The sequence below is a fragment of the Sphaeramia orbicularis genome, chromosome 21 (assembly GCF_902148855.1).
Source record: "Sphaeramia orbicularis chromosome 21, fSphaOr1.1, whole genome shotgun sequence".
NCBI lineage: Eukaryota > Metazoa > Chordata > Actinopteri > Kurtiformes > Apogonidae > Sphaeramia > Sphaeramia orbicularis.
Genome location: NC_043977.1, coordinates 26,312,792 through 26,321,350, shown reverse-complemented (window position 1 = coordinate 26,321,350; position 8,559 = coordinate 26,312,792).

The following is an 8,559-nucleotide window of genomic DNA, read 5'->3' as shown; positions in this document are numbered from 1 at the left end:
TCCAATGACTGTGTTGTCACTACTTTCACACCTTCCTGCTGTCGTGTCAGAAGATGACCTCACTGCAATCAGAGGTGTTGAAAAACAAGCTCTGACATGATGCAGCATCCCAAGATCAAATGATGCAATCGTTGTCAACAAATAGCTCTTTTTTCCCCAGATATTATCATGACTGTTGTGGTCTTTGTAAAATACCACACATCTATCTATCTATCTATCTATCTATCTATCTATCTATCTATCTATCTATCTATCTATCTATCTATCTATCTATCTATCTATCTATCTATCTATCTATCTATCTATCTATCTATCTATCTATCTATCTATCTATCTATCGCTCAGATTAAAGTTGAGGGTTATCATGTCAAAAACAGCGAAAACTGAAGGAAAAAGTGACTTTTTCAGTCAAATCTATCATTAACTGAACATAAACCCAGTGCTCTCCATCCACTGTCATTGATCCAACTCCATGGGTTTTACTGGTGAATATATGTTGTAGAAGATGACAGTGTTTCCACGTCCACTACGGAGCCTCTGAACGTCCAAATAGGTCATATCTGATGACCATGAAAAGATGACAAACTGCATTTTACACCAATTATTTACATGTATTGATAGAATTAGTGGATCAACATGTATTAAACATTTTAGATCAGTAGAGGTTTTTGGTTTCCAGTAGCTGTTTGGGTCTTTATGGTTTAATATAAAAATATAACCATTTTATGCAAATACATGATGACTTTGTCTCTGATCATATGTGGAATAACTCAAAACATGACCCATTGTTTTCATTAACTTTCACTTTGCTGAAGGACTGAAAACAGTTCACATTAATAGATACTGTGCTTCTAATAAAACCAAAGGAAACTCAGTGTAAGTGGAGTCCAACTTAGTCACAGTATTAATAAAGATAGTTTAAAAGATTAGCTGCTTTAAATGCATCCATCTCATCTTTTGAGATGCTGCTTTAAGTTTACTTTGCTTTGTTTTTTGTTTTTTTTTGAAGGAAATATCCACACTATATATCGACATGAGCCTCCTGTATTCTACCCAGAACACTTTTACAACTTTAATGTATCATCAATAGTGTAGCCTCCATAGTCCTCAACCAGGAAATAGGCTAAATGAATGCACTGCATCAACAAAAACTGTGGCAAATCACTCCAAATCACAGAGATGCCAGTTCCCAGGGGACTAATATTATAATAGGACTTGTGTTTGCAGAGAAAAAGTTGCTAATTTGCAGTGGATTTTTTTTTAATGTACAAATCACAGACATGGCAGATTTACAAAGGATTAAGATGATAGACGACCCCTGCAGTTATTACACATTAGGGGTCCACAGGTAATATTCTTTGTCTGTGAATAGGGCTTTAGAGGGTGCCCAAAATAGCTCGGGTGCTGTGCTTAGGCCTTATAATGGCTGCAAGTGCCCTGTTCTTGGTATGTAAAACATTGGCTCAGAGCAGGAGAAGTAGAATTTGAACCTTTTTCAGTTTGGATTATTATTATGGGGACCCAAACACCAACATAAATGGGATAAATTAGTAAAAAAATCTGTTAGTTTTCAAAAGAGACTGACTGAATGCATGAGACATAGAATCTCCACTGTCAAGGCCACAACAGTGAAACACATTTAATAATAGATAATCTGTGCACACGTCAGGACGTTATCTCCTTGTGTGTACGGCACAAGTGGGTACGTACTGGGAAAGGTTCTCATGAGGATCAAGTCTTTTTAAAACTTCACAATATGCACTTTGTCAAAAGATAATTTATGTTCTTTCTGTTGGTGCAAAATTATAGTTTGATGAATAACTGACAGGTGAAACAGCTAAAACAGGCTATATTTAGCAATTACATCTTGTACTACAGGCTCTCCTGCTATTTTTTCTCATGAACAACACACCTTGCTGACAAGTTATCAGCACACAACAGCTTGATGAACTATAAGCCCTGACAGACAATGCACAGGATGTAGACAAAAGACAAGAACTCCTCTGACATTGTCATCACATAGCAGAGAGCTTCAGGTGCTCTGGTACAGATTCAGAACATTTTAGGAGCCACTAAATATTAGCTTCATTAATGACTTACAGTGTTTTTCTACAAAAAAAGTTATTTATTTCAAAGAACTAATTAAAAACTTTTATTACTCCTTTCCATTTCAGAATTTATGAATTTATGAAGACTTCAAATCTTTATTTATTTTTTCTTAATTCTGAATTGTCGCCTGACCAAAAGGAAGCCTCTTGAGGAAGTGTGTAAGGATAATCTAATGTACACACATCACACTTGTAAACAGTGCACAAAGAATCATAAGTTTAATTGCTCTTGTACTTTGCTTCTCACTTCCCAGCTTAAGTCACAAGTCATTCAGTTAAACATTTGCCCTTGAGCACAAACGCATAAGTATCTGACATTATTCAACTCTGCTCAGTGAAGAGATAATAAGCAAAATAAATCTTTAAAATGTTAAACACGCTCCTATTGTTGTGTCTTTGAAGCTGTGCAGTGCACAACAACGTACTCCTCCCTCTGGAAAACAAACATGTTATCATAGCAAAACTATCTGTACAAACACAGTGTCAGATGCACTGATAACAAATATTTAATCAACTGATTATCTAATAAGGGACTTTTTTTCCAAAATCAAAATATGGATAACAGCATGAACTAGAAAAGCACTTGGAGAGCACAGACCTCTGCCAAGGCAGATCTGCCCCTCCACCCCAATCACCACCAAAATTCAATCATTTGTTCCTTGTGCCAGTATCAACATTTCCTGAAAATTTAATGAAAATCCGTCCTGAAGTTTTTGAGTTACCTTGCTAACTAACCAACAAACAAGCAAACAAACAAACCCTTGCAAAAACATAAGGTAACAAGATATTGTTATAAGCTACGGGTGTATCAAATTGGAGGCTAATCAGAGTCTTTTTGAATTTTTATGAATTTTAGAAAATTGCTCAATGATGAGAGATAGGAAATTTTGAGATTTTGTGACTTTGCTGTGACCTTGAACTTTGGCCTACTTGGCCCAAAATGTAATGGGTGTGTCCCAGGTCCTAGGCCTATCTGTGGGCAAAATTTGGTAAAGATGTTTGTAATAGTTTTCCCGTAAAGTCGCAAACAAACAAACACACAAACGAACAAATACACAAAGCAAAGTGATCACAATACCTCCTGGCAGAGGTAATCACTTTTTCAAGCATTAGTCCTTTTCAGCTGATTTTTTATTTTTATTTTTTTACTTATAGTGCAAAAATAATACTAGAGTTCATGTTTGCTTCAACAGCACTGAAATATTTACTAAAGTTGTTCCCTCTCTACAGGTAGTTCCATTCAGCAATTAGCAAAATGCAAATATTATAATATTATGCACTTCTGTCCACTGCTATTATGTGAATATTGATAGTTGATAAATTGAACACATTTTAACTGCCGATGGAGTGAAAGGCCAGGGTTTTGGTTTTTTTAATGGTTCATTGTTTTAGAGTATTTTTCTTTTATTTGATAGAGTAAGTGGAGGAAGTGAGATGGAAGAGACACTATGGGAATGAAACACAGCCAAGGGCCTCAGGTCAGCATCAAACCCACCACCAGGGTACCTCATCCAGGTTACATTTTAGGCCAAGATGTTGTATTGATGATGGGGATGCCTGCTGTGTGAAGTCTTCTCTGTCACATCCCACACTGCAAAAAAATCAAAATCTTACCAAGTGTATTTTTCTCATTTCTAGTCAGCAGATCTCATCGCACTTAAAATAAGACATAATCACTTAAAGAGTAACTTTTCAGTGAGATATAAGAACTTATTTTTAGACAATACATCTTGAAAATCTTGTTTCAAGAAATCTTACCAAGATCATTTTCACTTGTTCCATTGGCAGATTTTTTTTTTCTTATTTCAAACAAGTGAAAATGATCTTGGTAAGACTTCTTGAAATACGACGTTCAAGATCTGTCTATGTCCTGCTACTGTTAACTACATCCACAACAAACAGGCTGTTATTGGAAGGATTTGCAAAAATTTCCATGAGTGATACCACCCCACTGGTCACATAATATGGATGTGGTTTCATTTTGAGTTTGCCTGTTCTGTCTGCCCTGGGGTCCAAATGGTTTCCCCCAAAAATAGGTGCACATTTTAACTGTCAATGCCCTTGACTAAGGTACTAAATTTAACAATGATTGAGCTTCCTGGTGTGTCCACACATATCGGACCATGTTTCTTTTAAAACTCTTCCTCTTCGCTTGTTATAACATCCATCAACATTTGGGGTTTTTTGTATTCACATGACTAGTTGCGGAAAAAGGTCTTTCCATTGCAGTTTTGTGTGATATACCACTTTCGCTATGCCCGAAAAACCACCACTTGCCAGTGGAAAAAATGTTTAATTGAAAAATGAAAGTTTTGGCAAAATTGTCATTTTTCCTTTAAGTAAACTTTTATATGCAAGTTATATTTGCGCAGTTTGAGGGTCAATGGAAAAGCGACTAGTGATATTGTAAAGGTAGCACAGGATGGGATTTCAGATGGACCCCTTTACCAACAGCTTGGAAGCTTCGAAAAGTGGCTTCACTTCTGTGTAACAGCATAGAATGATATCAGGGTTCACTAGCTTTATATTTAGCCTTTTTATTTGGGCTTTATTTTCTCGCTGAAATGGGGATTTCAATAAAATGGAAGATTGGAGAGGTTGTGTTTCACTGATTAAATGATGTGTTTTAGATTTTGTCCATTTCATCCACATATATTGATGTCTGAACAGACTTTGACAGTGTTGGGTCGGAGTTGAATTGTGTGTTCAGAAGAAGGATGAAAATCTAGTGGTATGAAGGATTTTTCACTGATGAGAAGTATTCATTAGTTCACTAAAAATGCCACATCAAAATATTATTTGATGTGGCATCTTCTTTTTTGTAACAACAACTACAAACAAACACTACACACAGTTCATGAGAGGGCTCAGTGGTGGGGGGGTGATGAGGAGACTAATACCTGCTTGGTATGATTACACTGCTAAGTAGACATCGCACCTTTTCGTCATCTTTGGAAACATTTGTGTACTGTTCATTATTTCACAGCCAACACACAACACAACCAAGCACGCAGCGACACACACTGAGACCTAACACATTTAATTTGTCTCAGGGCTCTGAACAGCTCTTGACAGTGTTGCCTATTAGCTGCTTCCAATGACTGTGTTGTCACTACTTTCACACCTTCCTGCTGTCGTGTCAGAAGATGACCTCACTGCAATCAGAGGTGTTGAAAAACAAGCTCTGACATGATGCAGCATCCCAAGATCAAATGATGCAATCGTTGTCAACAAATAGCTCTTTTTTCCCCAGATATTATCATGACTGTTGTGGTCTTTGTAAAATACCACACATCTATCTATCTATCTATCTATCTATCTATCTATCTATCTATCTATCTATCTATCTATCTATCTATCTATCTATCTATCTATCTATCTATCTATCTATCTATCTATCTATCTATCTATCTATCTATCTATCTATCTATCTGTTTTTCTGTCTATCTAGCACTTACCTTAAGCACATACATCATGAATATTGACCCTAATAGTAAAAAAAAAAGAAAAAAAAAGAATAACCCATTATTTTCTGTGGTAGGAAATTTAAAAGCCTTCCATTCCGCTGATGAGAGCAAAAACTGACCCTAATCTACATGAATTTTCACTTTTCTGAAACAATAAAATGTGAAATTTTTACGTGGCATTTTTACAAATCTAATGAAAACTTTATTTCAACTATGACAACAGCTGCTAGTCCCTCTTTGTCCAGTTTTATGTTAAACCGACTGCATTTTTTTTTTAGTAGTTTTTAATAGTTTTATTTAATATTTGGTATTAAAAGGAGGAATCGTGGATCGAAGCACTGACCCTGCAGGTTGTGGATGGCATGCTCTGCTTCCTAAACCAGTTTGCTGCCCAGAAGAAACTCTACAGATTTATAACTCTGCCAAATATTTTACAACAAGGGAGAACACAAGCTCTATTATTTATGTGGGTATATTCACTTGTATGTCAGTAAAGGCGTGCATTACAAACAGCACATTGTGTACGTGTTTCAGTTCAAAGCAGTCGAATGGTTCAGTCCAGGTAATCGGACAAAACAATGAGTTTTCGTCACTACCGGTGCTGGAACGGCCCGTGAATGAATCAACGTGTCGCTGACCATGCCTGACTGACGAAGCAGTGACTTAGTACTCGTGCATACTTGACAACAGGCTATGACAAAAGTTACTGGATAGAACCACTAGCATGATACCTGATCTTCTGAGACAGATAACAATGAAAATTCACTACAGGTACCCTTTAACCCAACAGGCCTAAATTGTGTCACACACTTCCCCTGGTTGTTTAGAAAAAAGTCTGCTTATCTTAAAAAACTAGTAACCCTGCTTAGTTCTTGGTCACACTTTTCAAACGTTTAGAATTTTGCAAAAGGTCTGTATATTCTCATGATACAATACTTTATCATAAACATACTGTTAGGTGATGGTCACATGACTTCGTATACTACAGACTATCAGATGCGTCAATGGTAAGGTAAAAAAGTACAAATACTTTGTTACCTTACTTCAGTAGAAAGTTTGGTTATCTAAACTATACTGCAGAAATTATTTTTCAGCCAACTTTTTATTTCTAGTCCTTACATTTTCACGCAATTATCTGTACTTACTACTCCTTACATTTTAAAAACAGCCTTGTTATTCCTATTTCATTTGGGCTTGTTTTCATACCATCATTCATTGTCATTTCAGATAAAAAAAAAATACATATATATATATATATATATATATACACACACAGGGTGGGGAAGAAAAATTTACAATATTTTGAGGCAGGGATTGAAAGACAGTGTATGACCAATGAGTTTATTGAAAGTCATGAGAATTTATTTGCCACAAGAAAATTGACATAATAGAAAATGTTTTTATTCTATGTGTCCTCCTTCTTTCTCAATAACTGCCTTCACACGCTTCCTAAAACTTGCGCAAGTGTTCCTCAAATATTCGGATGACAACTTCTCCCATTCTTCTTTAATAGTATCTTCCAGACTTTCTCGTAATAGTTTTGCTCATAGTCATTCTCTTCTTTCCATTATAAACAGTCTTTATGGACACTCCAACTATTTTTGAAACCTCCTTTGGTGTGACGAGTGCATTCAGCAAATCACACACTCTTTGACGTTTGCTTTCCTGATTACTCATATGGGCAAAAGTTTCTGAAAAGGTATGGATAATAGTGTTAGGTATGATTATGACATCAATATATGTTTGGTTTCAAAACAATTGACGTAGTGCCTGCTGAGAAAAAAACAACTAAATGTTCATTGTAAATTTTGCTTCCCCACCCTGTATATATATATATATATATATATATATATATATATATACACACACACACACAGATAAATCGCATCATCCAGAATTTGAATTTGTGAATTTGATTGTGGTTGGATGAGAAGTACAAACATATATCATTCCAACACCCTATTGGTTTGTATGTGATCCATCATACCTGCACATATGTACACTATATTGCCAAAAGTATTTGCTCACCTGCCTTGACTCGCATATGAATTTAAGTGACATCCCATTCCTACTCTATGGGGTTCAATATGACGTGGGTCCACCCTTTGCAGCTCTAACAGCTTCAACTCTTCTGGGAAGGCTGTCCACAAGGTTTAGGAGTGTGTTCATGGGAATTTTTGACCATTCTTCCAGAAGCGCATTTGTGAGGTCACACACTGATGTTGGACAGAAGGCCTGGCTCTCAGTCTCCGCTCTAATTCATCCCAAAGGTGTTCTATGGGGTTGAGGTCAGGACTCTGTGCAGGCCAGTCCAGTTCATCCACACCAGACTCTGTCATCCATGTCTTTATGGACCTTGCTTTGTGCACTGGTGCACAGTCATGTTGGAAGAGGAAGGGGCCAGCTCCAAACTGTTCCCACAAAGTTGGGAGCATGGAATTGTCCAAAATGTCTTGGTCTGCTGAAGCATTCCCAGTTCCTTTCACTGGAACTAAGGGGCCAAGCCCAGCTCCTGAAAAACAACCCCACACCATAATCCCCCCTCCACCAAACTTTACACTTGGCACAATGCGGTCCGACAAGTATCGTTCTCCTGGCAACCGTCAAACCCAGACCCGTCCATCAGATTGCCAGATGGAGAAGCGCAATTGGTCACTCCAGAGAAGGCGCCTCCACTGCTCTAGAGTCCAGTGGCGGCGTGCTTTACACCACTGTATCCGGTGCTTTGCATTGCACTTGGTGATGTATGGCTTGGATGCAGCTGCTCGGCCACGGAAACCCATTCCATGAAGCTCTCTGCACACTGTTCTGGAGCTAATCTGAAGGCCACATGAAGTTTGGAGGTCTGTAGCGATTGACTCTGCAGAAAGTTGGCGACCTCTTCGCACTATGCGCCTCAGCATCCGCTGACCCCGCTCCGTCAGTTTACTTGGCCTACCACTTCGTGGCTGAGTTGCTTTCATTCCCAAACACTTCCACTTTCT